The sequence below is a fragment of the Sapajus apella genome, unplaced genomic scaffold, assembly GCF_009761245.1.
Source record: "Sapajus apella isolate SASKATOON/1434 unplaced genomic scaffold, GSC_monkey_1.0 scaffold43, whole genome shotgun sequence".
In the NCBI taxonomy this organism is placed as follows: domain Eukaryota; kingdom Metazoa; phylum Chordata; class Mammalia; order Primates; family Cebidae; genus Sapajus; species Sapajus apella.
Window position 1 is genome coordinate 20,569,185 of NW_022436983.1, and position 15,132 is coordinate 20,584,316.

Consider the following 15,132-nt stretch of genomic DNA (forward strand, 5'->3'; position numbering starts at 1 on the left):
CTCAGTCCAAGTTGGCTCCCACTGGACCGGGAACTGCATCTCCTCCTCGGCCCCCCACCTCACCCAAGCCCCAGGGCTGGCCCCCAGCCCCCTCCTTTCCCCCTCCCAGGCTGGCACGGTGTGTGCCAGGCGCTGGCAGAAAACAAACCCGCCGGGGTGGGTTTGCAGGGAGCGGGGTAACCTTGACACAGTTGCGGCAGTCGCTAATGGCAGACACACACTCCGCCTGTTCTGGGGGGACTGTTGCCGTTGCTAGGAAACCAGCAGCCGCGTGAATGGAAATGGGTCAGTAAACCTGGGGAGAGATAGTGTGACACTCAACCACTGCAGCTGCTCCAGCCCACACCGAAATCCCTCCTCTTCAATATTTATCACCCCCGCCTGGGCCCTCAGCTCCTGCCAGACCCTGCACCAGCCTGGCCTTCAGCCCCCAACTCAAGGCCTGACAGGGATGGAGAAGAAAAGAGATGGAGAGGGTTGCTTATCCATTTTGGGTGGTGGTCCAGATGGGATGGAACTGGTTCTGGAGGAGATTGAACAGGAAACAGAGTCTAATCCTGTGGTGGGGAAGGGGTTAAAAGGTCAATTCACGCCTGTTCCTGGCTTAGGCACCGTGGTAAAATTACTGAGAGTGAGGGGGCTTGAGGCTGCCTGCCTGCTTACCTGTGGAAGGACTGATTAAGGCAGAAGATCTCCCTCCAGGCGTCCTGGGGCCTCTCTCTGTATAAAGATAGAGGGGGAAGAGGCACCCAAAATATAGCCAGGATTCACTCACAGCTTGAAAACACCACTGGATGGTCGCAGTACAACCTGACATCTGAGAGCAGCCCAAATGGCCAGGGGCTGCCTACTGCCTTACAATACCGTCCTGGACAGCTACGCATACTCCAGACAGCCACACACACACTGTTCAGAGGCCCTGACAACACCCCTACAGATACCCTACAACAGAACATGACAACTGCAATTCAGAACAGTGCCACTCAGCTCAACATCCATAAACAACTGACAAACCCAGGTGCAGGCTAAACCACGCAGCTAGCGTGGGACTGTGCTGACTCCAGCCGCTTCCCCGGGAGACTGGAGCCTCCCTGAGGAGCCTGTCCTGACCCAAAGCCGGGCTCTCTGGTTCATGGATGTTTCTTCCTCCCTCCCACAGGCAGCCTCCTCGTCCTGCACACACCCTCAGCACACTGCCCCTGCGATTGCTCTTCTGGAGACACCATCCGACGAGCTAGCTGCCTTGTGCACTGTGCCCCCATTCCCTGGAGGCTGACTGGTCACTGACACACACATTCCCTTCCCCTAGAAGCATGCAGTCTCACAGCCCCGCCTGACACAAGCTCTTGTTCCTATGTACAGGCCTCTCTACAGACAACAGGGACCCAGGGAAGCAGCAGTGCCACTCGCCTGGGTGATATGCTCCCTCCACCCACCACAACCTCCACCAGTATCCCTGAAGGGTGTGTCTCAGGAAGGGAGGCACTCCAGCCTTCTGGGGGTGGGGTGGGGATACCTTGACAGGAATCTCGGAGCTGACTTGGTTCTGTGTGTGTGTGTGCCTATCTCCTAGGATACATCAGTCAACACAGGCTTGGAGCCTGTCAGAGCTAGAAGGTGCCTTAGGGAGCCACAAATCCAACTACCTCCGCTATGCAGGAGGAAGGAAACCAAGGCTCAGAGAGGGGAAGCGGCCTGCCTAATGTCACACAGCCCAACTGCTGGCTGCCAGTTCCTTTCTCTTTCATAGTTCCCCGCTGGGAGCCCTCTATGAGTTGGAGAGACATTGGGGGAGTAGGGTTTAGCCCAGGAAGGCTTTTCTGAGGCAGAGGTAGGTGGGACTGAACTAGCTGGAAGGGGAACCTGTAGTCCTAGAGAGGAGTTTGTGAGAACTGCCCAGCAGTGCATCCAAAGCCCTGAGCACCTCTCAGCCTTGGAATCTGGGCCACATAAATTTGGTGGAATCCAGGCTTTGCCAAAAAGAGCTGGTGGATACTCATTCCTGCTCCACTTCCTATCCCAGAGCCCCAGAGAGCTATCTCCCCAAACCAAAGGCAAGGGAAGGTTATAATGTGCCCTATATCTGGCCTTGAATTCAAGTTCCCTCTGTGGTCCAGGGCATCCCTGCCTTTTATTGTTTACATAGATCTCCACCAGGAAGCCTCTGCGATGCTTGAGTAAAGAGGTGTTCTGCTAGGGAGTTTTTATTTCAACTCCATTTTGCAGAAAAGCAAATTGAGGCTCACAAGAGGTAGGGTAATTTGCTCAAGTTCACACAGACAACAAATGGGGCCTTGAGCTCTTTCCAGTACACCAGGGTCTTTCCCAGTGGACACGGAAGGCCTGTCAAACAGGAAACAGGGAGAACTGGGGGTAGGGGAGGCTGGGAATTGACACAGGCCCAGGCCTGACATCCTGGGCTGAGGAGGAGCCCAGAGGCATCTGAATTTGAATTTGGGTATCTGGCAGTGGTGGAGTGAAAGGGGAGAGGAAAGCGGAATTCCACCAGCCTCGCGGGCCTGCCTGGACCACCTCCTGGGGAGCCAGCCCGGTGCTCTCTGCCAGCCCCCACCCCACACCCAATGGAAGGCAAAAGGGGCACTGTGAGGAGACCAGTGTGACAGAGACCTTGAGAAGTGAAATCTCACAGGCTTGTTGCAGGGGAAGGGAATTCAAGTGTGTTGGGAGCTACGTCTGCTTTCTGGGATGGGGCTGGATGTTACACGGGTGCCCTTCGTTTCCCACCCTTAGTATGTGCAGATGCTATGCTAACTCATTGAAATGTTGTACAACTTTAAGCACCACCATAAGCCATGGTCTGCCTACTATTATCTAGTTTTTCACGTGAGGAAAGGGAAACTCAGGAGTAAAGGGACTTGTTCAAGGTCACACAGCCAGCGAGTGGCAACTGTGGCATAGCTGAAGGGTGCCTATATCCGCTGCTTTTGTTTACCATGGTGAGGGTATGCCAGGAAAACGGAACTGAACAGGGGCCACTGGCAGGGGGAGAAGGGTCGACCATCAGATGGGGAAGATGCCTGCTGCGTTGCCAAAAGGTTCGGTCTGCAGAGCACCAAATGGTGCTGAAAGGGAAAAAAGTTGTGGGAAAGCGCCCCTTCCCCTCCCCCACAAAGGGCAGGGTAGATCTCTTTCCCTTCCCCAACCCACAGTGCCAAGAGTGAGCCCTGCGAGGTCACTTACCTACTCCCCTGGATTCTCAGGGCTCCTGTAAAATGAAGCCCTTCCCACCCCGGGACCCTTTTCTGGACTCTGGGGCCTGCAAGGTGCAGAACTGGCCCCAAAGAAAGCTGCTGTCGCTGTCGCGGAAATTATCCAGGATTTTCCCAGCACGTCTGCCCCTCAAGGGCTCCGCCGTTGGGAGGCGGGAGTGCTGGGAGAAGACTGCCTTGCCGCCCTCCTAGGAGCCCTCAGACTCCTGTGGCTCGACGAGAGGCTCCAGGCCGTAGGCCTGGCCGTTCTAGGGGCCCAAACAGTCCGCCTTCGAGATTTCCCGCCGCCGCCTCTGGACTACCTGGCAGGCTGAGCTACCCACTGATCCCTGCCACCTCCGCCCCCCCTCCCATATGAGGCCGCGGAGTTTCTGGCTCCTGGAGGAGGTGACGGGCCGAGAGGGAAACCAGGCGGCTGGGGGAGGGGTGTTGCCTGCACCTGGCCCTTCTCCGCCGCGCAGGCCTGGAGGGGCGGGACTGGACCCTGGCCAGACCCGAAAAGAGCGGCCAGGGAGAGGAAGGGTGCCCCCTCCACTCCCGCAGTCTGGGGCCGGGCGGCGAGGTCTCCTCACACCACCCTCTCCAAGGAGGCGCCCCCTAGGGTCGGGCGCCAGGCGCCCCTGCCCGAGCCGGGCGCTCAGCTTGCTCCCCCGGCCGGCCGCGCTCTCCAGCTGCAGGAAATTCCAGAAGCTCTCCATCATCCCCGCACAGCGCGCAGCCCGGGCTGCCAAGGCTCCCCGAAGGAGAGCCACATGCCGGCCGGCTGCACGGCCCGCCCTCGGCCCCCACCCGGTCCAACCCGGCCGGGTAGCCACGTCGGGCCGCGTGGGGGCCAAACCCGCGCCCCTTCCCGCGCCCCGGGCCCGGCGGAATGCGTGGCAGCCCCGGCCGGCTATTTTGAGCAGGAGGGGAGCGGCCCGGCCTCGGTGTTTTCGGCTTTTTCCTGGCCCCCGGCCCGCCAGCCCGAGCGGTCTGCTGCCCGCGGAGTAGTGGTGGGGGGGGGGGGGGGGAGGGGGGCCACGTGGCGGGGGGAGGGGCGGGCCGCCACGATCCGGCTGGAGCTCGGGCTCGGCCCGGGGACTGGAAGCGTCCGGCCGCGGTCCGGACCTGCGCTCTCGGCCGGGGCTAAGCGGCGGGATTATAAATAGTGCGCCTGGCTCCCGCAGTGGCTCCAGGGCGCCCGCTACCTGCACGCCCCAGCTTCGGAGAGCTCCGGCGGCCCGGCGCTCCCTCCGCAGCAGCGGACTAAGGCCTAACTGGATAGCACCACTGTGAACCGACGGCCAATCACAGGCCTCAACTTCCTTACCTGTAAATTGGGGATGAGCTACCTGGCTTTATAGGGTAGGTGTCATATAAAGGTTTTGTTTGCTGTGTGCCTCTCCTTGGGCAAAATGCTGTCACAATTGAGGACCTCTGTTTTGCTTATTAGCGTTGAAGGGGTCTGAGAAGGCCCTCTGCAGGGAGAGCGTCCCGTACCTCTGAACAGTGCGTTTTCACTGACCACCCATTTGTGCCTAGCGACTACCCAATGATTACTGCCAACATGGGGCACCTGCCCTGCAGTATTAGCATGCGCTAACTCACTAGATTATGAGGCCTCCATGAAGCAGGTAATATCCCCTTTTTGTTAGTGAGGAAGCTGAAGTTCAGAAGTTTAAGTGACCCACCAAAGGTCACACAATGTCAGAGCCCAAAGTCAGAAAAACTGGCTCCAGACCCCATTAACTACTGAACACAGTCTTCACCCTGACGCATGCAGGACAGGCATTGCTGCTTCCCTCCTCCCTTCCAGGCAGTCCCTGGGGATCCCTCCTGCTCTGGTCCCAGTTCCAGGCATGAGGGGCTGTTTTTGCCAGCCCCACTGGGGACATTCCCACCTCCATCTACCCATAGGGACATGGGAGGATCACACCAGCGTCACCCCCACAAAAGTGGAAGCTGGTTTTGGGCATGTGGTGACCCTGGCCCTGTCTAGGCACTGGCCATCCTGAGCCTAGCACCTCACACACACATACGGGGCATCCCAGTGCTCACGGCCTGCACACCCCTCAACACCAGCACCTGCTGTCATGACATGAACGCAGAGACCAGCACTCCCAGCACAAAGCCAGCAGCTTCAGACAGCATCCCTCAACATTCTTCCTGGCTACTCTGTCCCTGTCCCCCACTCCCTCTCCAATAGCTCATAGTCCAAATCCCACAATGGATGGGGAAACTGAGGCCCAAGTGGAAGGGATGGGAGAACACCATTGTCCCTCCTGAGACCCTGGGGTAGGATCACAAATGAGGAAAGAAAGTTGCCTTTAGCCAGTTAGTGGCAGAGGTGGGCATCCAATATGAGTCTTTCAGCTCTTGGTTGGTTGCGCCACTGCAGCCTCCTGAATCTGTTCAGCTCCTGCCGCCACAGCAGCTAGAGAAGCCCCCAGAACAGGGTTCTAGAAATGGGCACCAAGCTGTGACCAGAGCCCTAAGGACCATTCTTTGCTCCCAAGTGTCGTTCCCAGACAACTGGGCCCCCAGGTTTCACTAATCCATCAAATCCTAGACTCAGCCCAGCCTCAAAGCCATGGGGGCATGGGCATCTCGGGGTGAGGGGAGATGGCATACAGGGGGAACAGCCTAGGACAGGGCCTGGAGCTGCTTCCTGCTCCCCCCACTCCCAAGCAAGGAAGCACAAAGGCTGGCAAGCCCCCCACTCTGCCCCGGAAACCTGGCAGTTTATTTCTGTCTCTGGGCCCCCTGTTTCCACAGAGTCAGTCCAGGAAGGCTGGCAGCAGCTGGCTTGGAGGGGTGGAGCTCCTGCTCCCTCAAGGGTCCAGCTGCTACCCCGCCTCCCTCCCCCTGACCTGCCAGGAAAGACTGAGGTGACACTAGAATAAGGACAGGAATGGGGGGCCAGTGCTCAGAGGTGATACTGAACACCCTGAGAGGCCCAGAGCACTGACAGAGATTCTACTTGAGACCAGACAGTCAAGAGTCCGGGTGAGGGAACCCCCCACTCTCCAACCCAGAGCCCAGATGTTCTCCCAGGTAGTCAGACTACACCCAGTTCAAGTCAGCTAAGGGTGTAACCTCTGGTAAGTGCAACCCTACTTATTCCAGATTATTCTGGCTTATGACTCCTCCGGACCCTCGTCCCAAAGAAAAGCCTGTATTTAAACCTGTGCAGTCCAATATGGTAGCCACTAGCCATATGTGACTATAGCTAATCAGAACTGGAATGCACTGTAAGTACAAATTATACACTAGTTTCTGAAGTCTTAATATATTTTTAAATGTAAAATACCTCATTAATAATTTTTATAATGCTTATACATTGAAGTGATATTTTAAGATATATTAGATTATATAAGATAAATTGTTGGGCTAGGTGCAGTGGCTCACACCTGTAATCCCAGCAGTTTGGGAGGCCGAGGAGGACAAATCGCTTGAGGTCAGGAGTTCGAGACCAGCTTGGCCAACATGATGAAACCCTGTCTCTACTAAAAATACAAAAATTAGCCAGGTGTGGTGGTAGGCACCTGTAATCCCAGCTACTCAGGGAGGCTGAGGCAGGAGAGTCGCTTGAACTTGTGAGGTAGAGTTTGCAATGAGCTGAGATTGTGCCACTGCATTCCAGCCAGGGTGACAGAGTAAGACTCCGTCTCAAAAACATAAAAAAAGATATACTGTTAAAATTAGTTCCACAAACTTCTTTTTACTCTGTTTAATGTGGCTACTTGAAATTTTTACATTACATATGTGGCTTCTATTATGTGTCTACTGGATAGTCCTGTTCTAGATCTTTTTTTTTTTTTTTTGAGATGGAGTCTTGCTCTGTCGCCTAGGCTGGAGTACAATGGCACAATCTTGGCTCACCGCAACCTCGGCCTCCCAGACTCCAGCAATTCTCCTGCCTCAGCTTCCTGAGTAGCTGGGATTACAGGCACGTGCCACCAAGCCTGGCTAATTTTTTTATTTTTTTATTTTAGTAGAAATGAGGTTTCACCATGTTGGCTAGGCTGGTCTTGAACTCCTGACCTCAGATGATCCACCTGCCTCAGCCTCCCAAAGTTTTGGGAGTACAGGCGTGAGCCACCATGCCTGGCCCCCCTTTTTTTCTTTTTGTTTTTTGAAATAGGGTCTGGCTTTGTCACGCAGGCTGGAGTGCAATGGCACAATCACAGCTCACTGCAGCCTCAATCTCCTGGGCTCAAGCAATCCTCCCACAGAAACCTCTTGCATAGCTGGGACTACAGGCTACCATGCCCAACTAACGTTTTAATGTTTTTGTAGAGACAGAGTTACTACGTTGCCCAGGCTAGTGTTCTAGGTCTTATCGGTTCTGACTTTGGACTAAAGCTTTGCCTTCTCTAGGTCAGTATCTGTGTGACTTTAGCTCCCCGACTTTCTCCTGTCCAGACCACAGCCCTTATGTATTAGTCTAAATCTCCCCACCCATACCACCCTATCCCAGTTTTCCATGAATCTATGTTCAGCCAGAGATTATGGCTTAGTCTGCCTTATACACACTATCTAGTGCATTTCTTGTTCACCAGTCGCCAATATCTATATCCCAGCAAGAGTGTGACTATCAATCACCTTCCATGTTAACTTGCCACGGATCTAGGTTCCAGCCTGACATGCCAACCTTGTTTGCTTAGATCACTGTGTAATTAGGTTTAAAATCTACACACCCTTCAGGAGGAATAAGGTTCTGGATCAGAGGCTGGCAAACTATGGCCCATGGGCCAAATGTGGCCTGTTGTCTGTTTTTATAATTCAAGTTTGACTGGAACACAGCCATGCTCGTTCACTTATGCACTGTCTATGACTGCTTTCAAGGTACATACAATGGCAGAGTCAAATATTACTCATGACAGAGACTGAATGCCTACAAAGTCTAAAGTTTTTATATAGATGAGCAACAAATCCAACCCACCATAAATTTAGATTCCAGCCCAAGACCATGGCCTAGTCTAATCTACGTCACCTCCTGCTGTGGTTCTAGATGGTGCTGCCGACCAGGATCTAAAACCAGAGCCTAACATTGGTCCCCTGGTGCTTGGGTTCCGAATTCTACTCTTATCTCAGCCGATGGGCCCCAGGACTCCTCTCTGGGATGCAAAGGGTGTCTCTACTTCTTAACTCTCCTAGACAGATCAAGGCCCATGGGCCCTTCTTGATGGCCTTGGAATGTGGGAGGGAGGGTAGATTCCAGAGACAGCACTGGAGGCTGAGTCAAAGAGTCAGGGGTAAGCCCTTCCAGAACAAGGGGGCAAAATATAATGAGGCCAAGAGATAGTGTAGCCCCACCTCCACCCCTTCCCAGCAGGCTCCAGAGCAGGTCACTTAGCTGGGGGTCATGTGGGAGAGATACCAAGCCCTCTGGAAGCCGGGCCAGGGGGCTCTAAATGAAATCCACATCTCCAGCCCCTTACCTCCAACTACCTGATGCATCTCCTCTCGGGGCTGAGCTGGCACCACTACCCCTCTTCCGTTCTCTCTTGCTCTGCTATCTCCACAGCTTTCTTTGAAAACCTTCCTGTATCTGTCCCCTTCCTTGCCATTTCTCCTTCCTGAATCCTAGAATCCTTGGCTAACCTTTGCGGTTAAGATCTCAGGCTCTGGATCTGAAAAGCCCAGGCTTAACTTCCAACTCTGACTCTGGGCAAGCCACTTCACCTCTCTAGGCCTCCTCAGTTTTCTCATCTGTAAAATGGAAAATAATAATGGCAACAATTTCACAGGTTGTTGTACAGCTTTAACAAGATCATGAGGTATATCACTCTGCCTAGTACCTGGCACATAACAAGCATTTAATGCTAACTGCTGTTTTTATTGCTTCTGATCATCTAGCTTAGTTCCATGAATGGACTTCAGCAGGTTTATAAACCTCACAAAATTTTGACCAATCAAAACTTGGGTTTTGTTTGTTTGTTTTTTGAGACAGAGTCTTGCCCTGTTGCCCAGGATAGAGTACCGTGGTGGGATCTCGGCTGATTGCAACCTCCGCCTCCCTGGTTCAAGCAATTCTCCTGCCTCAGACTCCAGAGTAGCTAGGATTACAGGTGTGTACCACCATGCCCGGCTAATTTTTATATTTTCAGTAGAGACAGGGTTTTACCATGTTGGCCAGGCTGGTCTCAAACTCCTGACCTCAGGTGATCTGCTTGCCTCAGCCTCCCAAAATGCTGGGATTACAGGTGGGAGCCACCACACCGGGCCTGTTTTTGTTTCTGAGACAGGATCTCGATCTGTAGCCCAGGCTGGAATATAGTGGCGTGATCATAGCTAACTGCAGCCTCAATCTCCTAGGCCCAAGCGATCCTCCCACCTCAGCCTCCGAAGTAGCTGGGACCGCAGGCATGTGCCATCACACCTGGCTAATTAATTTTTTATGTCGCCCAGGCTCAAAACTGGTTTGGTTTTGTTTTCTGGAGAGAAAAGCCCCTAGCTCTCATCATCTTCTCAAAATAGGTCCTTAGCCAAAATGGTAACAACAACAACAACAACAAACAAGGCAGGCATGCTTTAGTTCAATCCAAATGGGAAAATAGAGGCACATAATAAAGAAGGGACTCTCAGAAAATCCAGGCAGATCCAAGGCCAGAAGCCAGGAGAATCATCTCCTTTCACCAGTTCAAGTGGTCTCTCTGATCTGACCTCATCATTTCTCACCTGCTTGGCCGTGAGGCCTCCCAGTGGGCTTCCCACCTCCAGTCGCCTCCACTGAATTGCCAGCTCGTGCCAGCTACATCTTTCTCAAATCCCATTCTCATGACACTGTGTCTCTGCCCTGAAACCTTTAATAGCTCCCTATTGCTGACGACAACATCAAGGCCGAGGTCTTTAGACCGACATTCAAGGGCCTTCAGAGCCAGCTCTGGCCCCAACAGCCTTCTGACTGTTCCCTCTCATCTGGTCAGTGGGGCTGACTTCTTCCTCTCCTCTCTTCCACTCTCCTGAGTCTTAACACCACCCACACACTCACTCTGTTCTGGAAAGATTCTGCCCCTTTGCTCAATCACACAGTGTCTCAGGCCTCCCCTGCTCTGCCCTTGGGATTGCCTCTGGGTCCAGCCAACCTCTGAACTCACCCTGATTTCGCTAGGCCAGCAGAAGCTGGCCAGGCTTGACTCTCGGAAATAGGCGTCTTGCCCCTGCTCTCTAGTGCAGCTCCATCCCTGGACATTGACCCACCTCGGCACTGCCCATGCCCCTCTAATTCCCATCTCTTTTCATCTGTCCTCTAGACTTTCAGGAACGGAATAGTGAATCCCACAGCGAGTTAGCAGGTATAGCACTGTCCTCTAAGTCATGACTCCTGGCTCAGTCAGATTCAGATTGTTGTCTTCAAGCCACAGTGTCTTTATCTATAAAATGGGGATGGTTGGCTGGGCGCAGTGGCTTATGCCTGTAATCCCAGCACTTTGGGAGGCTGAGGTGGGTGGATCACCTGAGGTCAGGAGTTCGAGACCAGCCTGACCAACATAGAGAAACCCTTTCTACTAAAAATACAAAATTAGCTGGGCTTGGTGGTGCATGCCTGTTATCCCAGCTACATGGGAAGCTGAGGCAGGAGAATCACTTGAACCCAGGAGGTGGAGGTTGTGATGAGCCCAGATCGTGCCACTGCACTCCAACCTGGGAAATAAGAGCAAAACTCTATCTCGAAAAAAAAGAAAAAAAAATGGGGATGGCAATACCTGTATCTCACTTGATTCTGAGGAGGGATAACTGCCTTGTAAACCAAAAGGTGTTTTTCCTACTAAAACCTACTATACAAATAAGAGTAACAACAGCCTCCATCTGAACACTGATGTAAAACTGCAGTAACCCTGTAATGTGGGCATGCCTGATGCCCCTTCTCTGATTCATTTTCCTCTTTGGTACATATCACCATTTAACAACCATGTATTTTACTTGTTTTTACATTAACTGTTTAACCCTCTAAACGTAAGCTCCTTGAGGGCAGGGATTTATGTCTGTTTTGTTCACTGTGTGTGTACTAGAAAAGTGCCTGACATCAAGTGTGCATGTGATGGTTAAGGAATGAATGCATGAGTCAGGTCTTTACTGCATGCCAGGCACTGTGCTAAGCACTCCTCACAGAGCATCTCATCGGAGGGGGCAGGTACTTTGATGACCCCTTGTTTTGGAGATGTGATGTTATGTTGACTTGCCCTGGTTACATAGTGGGAAGCAACCTAGCTAGGAGTGGACTGCAGAGCCTGCCTTCTTGATCACTATGCTGAAGTTTCTGTCCAGATGGGGGTTTATTTCTATTTCTACCTTAGCTAAGCCTCTCAAATCTGTCACCCTCCCTATGCCCCGGAGGCCACCAGCCCTCCCAATCCTCATCCTGATCTCACTCAGCCATTTCCTTCCACCTCTCAGCCCCCAGCGGCTGTTCATTCTCACCTCAGGCGCTTTGCTGGTGCCCTGGACCCTGCCTGGAATGCTCTGGCTCCCCCATCTCTTTCAACCACCCATTTCTCAAGATTCACCTCTTCCGGGAAGCCCTCCCTCCAGACTTCACTTGCTCTCTTCCCTGAGCTCATGTCTTGTTTATTGCTGGGAAAACCCATCTGGGGAGTGTATCTTGATTTGGTTCACTCTCTAATTGTTTCTTGACGTTGAAGGCCTTGCCTACCTCTGTCCTTCCTTTCTATTCCCCCTGTTCCTCTCCTGGCCAGCCTCCTTCCTCTGCTGGATCAATGCCCTCACCCCTAACTCATCTCTTAATCAGGTTTAAAGCTTTTTGATTAATAGTCTGGCTTTTTAGTCTCTCAAACTGCAGCTCCACCCTCTCCCTATTAGCTGTATTTCCTTGGGCATGTCACTGTACCTCTCTGAACCTGACTCCTATCTGTGAAATCAGGTTACTATGAGTACCTGCCTCAGGACCAAATGTGCCTGGCACTTAGTAAACACTCACTAAGTATCAGCCCATGATTATTTCTGTAGCATCTTATCATGTTACCTATCTCCATTCTAAAGGCTTCAGCCTCCTCTCTGCCTCCTTCCTGAACAGTTGTCCCCTTTCCAGATTAAGATAATAAGATTGCTAGGCCGGGTGCGGTGGCTCAAGCCTGTAATCCCAGCACTTTGGGAGGCTGAGGCAGGTGGATCACGAGGTCAAGAGATCGAGACCATCCTGGTCAACATGGTGAAACCCCGTCTCTACTAAAAATACAAAAAATCAGCTGGGCATGGTGGCGCGTGCCCGTGCTCCCAGCTACTCAGGAGGCTGAGGCAGGAGAATTGCCTGAACCCGGGAGGCGGAGGTTGCGGTGAGCCAAGATTGCGCCACTGCACTCCAGCCTGGGTAACAAGAGGGAAACTCCGTCTCAAAAAAAAAAAAAAAAAAAAAGATAATAAGATTGCTAACATGACCCCTGATGATCTGCAGTGACTGGAAAACATATCTGGCACCCAGCAGTTGCTTGATATTAGTTTTGAATAAATTAATTAACTAATTTAATCCTCACAACACCCTATGGAGGGGAGGAGAACTAGTGTTATACTCATTTTACAGACAAGGAAATCAAGGCCCAGAGAGGGAAAGCAACTTCTGGTGGCTGGGATTTAAACCCAAGCAGTCTGACTCCAAAGCCAGGCTGCTCACTGCCCATTCCATCCTCACTATTCCCATCCAGATCTGCTCTGATGCCAACCCCAGGGAGGGACCCTTTCTTTCTCCAGGTATTGGAATTTAGCATCTAGATGGATGCTCACTGAGCCCCTGCTCCAGAGCTCAAACCTTCATGTTTTATCTCATTTGAGCCTCACAAAACCCTATGAGTGCCATTATTATTTCCCATCGACAGGTGAGGAAACTGAGGCCCAGAGAGGAGTTAAGTAACTAAGGACATACAGGATTCAAAGCCCAAATTCTTTAAATGACATGATGTTTTTTGCGATGTTTTCTCTTATTGTTTTACCCAGCTGTTGAGAATTGACCACACGTATCTCCTTGTTTTTCCAGTTAGTTGGGCAGCAAGCTCTTTGAGGCCAACCCTTCCACATCCCCCACTGGTGGCCAGCACTGTAGCAGGGTGAGCTGTGCTCCATAGAGGCTTCCGAATCCATGAGGCACAGCCTGACACTCTGCCTGTTTCCCCCGTCGCAGGTCTTGGTTTGTAGGCCACGACTGCCCTATCACCCTATCAAATTTAGTGTTGGCAAAGGCAGAGCTAGGTCTCCCCTTTGACCTAGACTAGAGGCTCCTCAGAGTTGCCTTATCTCCCAGGAATTCAGGGCTCCCATCTCCTACTTAGGGCATCAAGGGGGCAGGGCAGGCTGGGCATGGTGGCTCAAACCTGTAATCGCAGCACTTTGGGAGGCCAAGGTGGGCAGATCACCTGAGGTCAGGAGTTCGAGACCAGCCTGGCAAACATGGCAAAACCCCATCTCTACTAAAAATACAAAAATTAGCTGGGTGTGTTGGCATGCAGCTGTAATCCCAGCTACTCAGTAACAGGGCAACATGGCAAAACCCCGTCTCTACTAAAAATACAAAAAAATTAGGCAGGCGTGGTAGCATGCGCTGGTAGTCCCAGCTACTCAAGAGGAGAATCACCTGACACTGGGAAGTCGAGGCTGCAGTGAGCCTCGATCACTCCACTGCACTCCAGCCCAGGAGATAGGACTGAGACCCTATCTCAAAAAAAAAAAAAAAAAAAAAAAAGAAGAGAAAAGAAAAGAAAAGAAAAAGAAAGAATGAATGAACAAGGACTCTGGATTCCAGCCTTCCAAGTTCAAAGGGTGGCTCCACCACATACTGGCTGTGTGACCTTGGGCAAGTCACTTCACCTTTCTACGCCTCAGTTTTCTGATATACAAAACAAGAACACTAATAAAAGGGCTGCTACAATGATGAAGTGAAGATCTATTTAAAAAGTTAGAAGAGTATCTGGGACATGGTAAACACTATATACATGTTTGTTAAATAAATAAGTTGAGCTCCACCTAGCTATGGAAAGGTCCCCGTGGTAGGGTACAGAGCTAGTGACAAAGCAAGCCCCCGTTCCAAACAGATAATTGAAGACACGCAAGGAAATGGGAAGAGGTAGCAGAGACCGCACACCTTCGGGAACCCCCTTGTGGCAGGGACCCACTCCTCCTCCCCACATCCTCCAGAGGCAGACGACCCCATTTCCTGGCCTAATCAGTCTTCTGACCTAAACCCCCCACCCTAATCCCCAAGCCACTTCCCCTACCCTCCCTCCCACTGTTAACTCTTTCCATGCAATCAGACTGTGGCCAGAATTCAGGCCCTACTGCTTAGTTGCTGTGTGATCTTGGGCAAGTTACTCAGCCTCTCTGAGCCTCATTAATCTCCTCTATACAAGGGGATCGTCCACCTGGAGGTCTGTCCTAGGGATTAATTAATAGCTGAAATCATACCCACGGACATGTCCACAGATACTAGGACATGCTGGTGTCCTACAGGCCTGATAATGTGGATGGACATGCTGTTTGGGCACTGGGGTGGGGGAGGGAGAGGGAAGGGGAAAGGGGCTGCTGTTAAAAACTGACCCCCCTACTTCAAAAGTTTCCCCAAGGGTGCCTAAGCACCATCCAAGGCAAGTTCACCATCCTTCCAACCACCATCCTATGACATCAAAATGTTTACTGGGAGACAGGCAGGGGCCTCAGGTCAGGCTCCTCATTGCCACAGTCCCTACTTCCAAGACCCTGAAGCAGACCTGGGCAAGAAAAGGGAGGGAAAGGAGGGGCCACAGGTGAGGTTGGAGGAGAGGACCCCAGTGGGGAGGATCCCTGGGATGAGAGGAGCAGAAGGGGAGAGGGACAGGACCCCAAGGACCTCCATCTCCCCCACAGCTAACCCAGCAATCACCTGGCCTGGCCTTCCACCCCTTCGAAAAGGAAGAGGAGCCAGCCGCAGTAGGTT

The 15,132-nt window shown here is 52.3% G+C and overlaps 1 protein-coding gene across 11 annotated transcripts in view; it reads right to left on the reverse strand.

The window, feature by feature from the left end:
- The window catches only part of AHDC1 (AT-hook DNA binding motif containing 1), a 70,904-nt gene that overhangs the window by 38,085 nt on the left and 17,687 nt on the right, over positions 1 to 15,132 (reverse strand). Inside the window, exon 1 of one of the 11 annotated variants that reach the window (XM_032301023.1) lies at positions 3,202 to 3,988. The exons of the other annotated variants lie outside the window; for them this stretch is intronic. The gene's annotated coding sequence lies outside the window, so the exon portion shown is untranslated. Of the gene's footprint in view, positions 1 to 3,201; positions 3,989 to 15,132 lie in introns of those variants that run through there. 11 annotated transcript variants of the gene reach the window in all.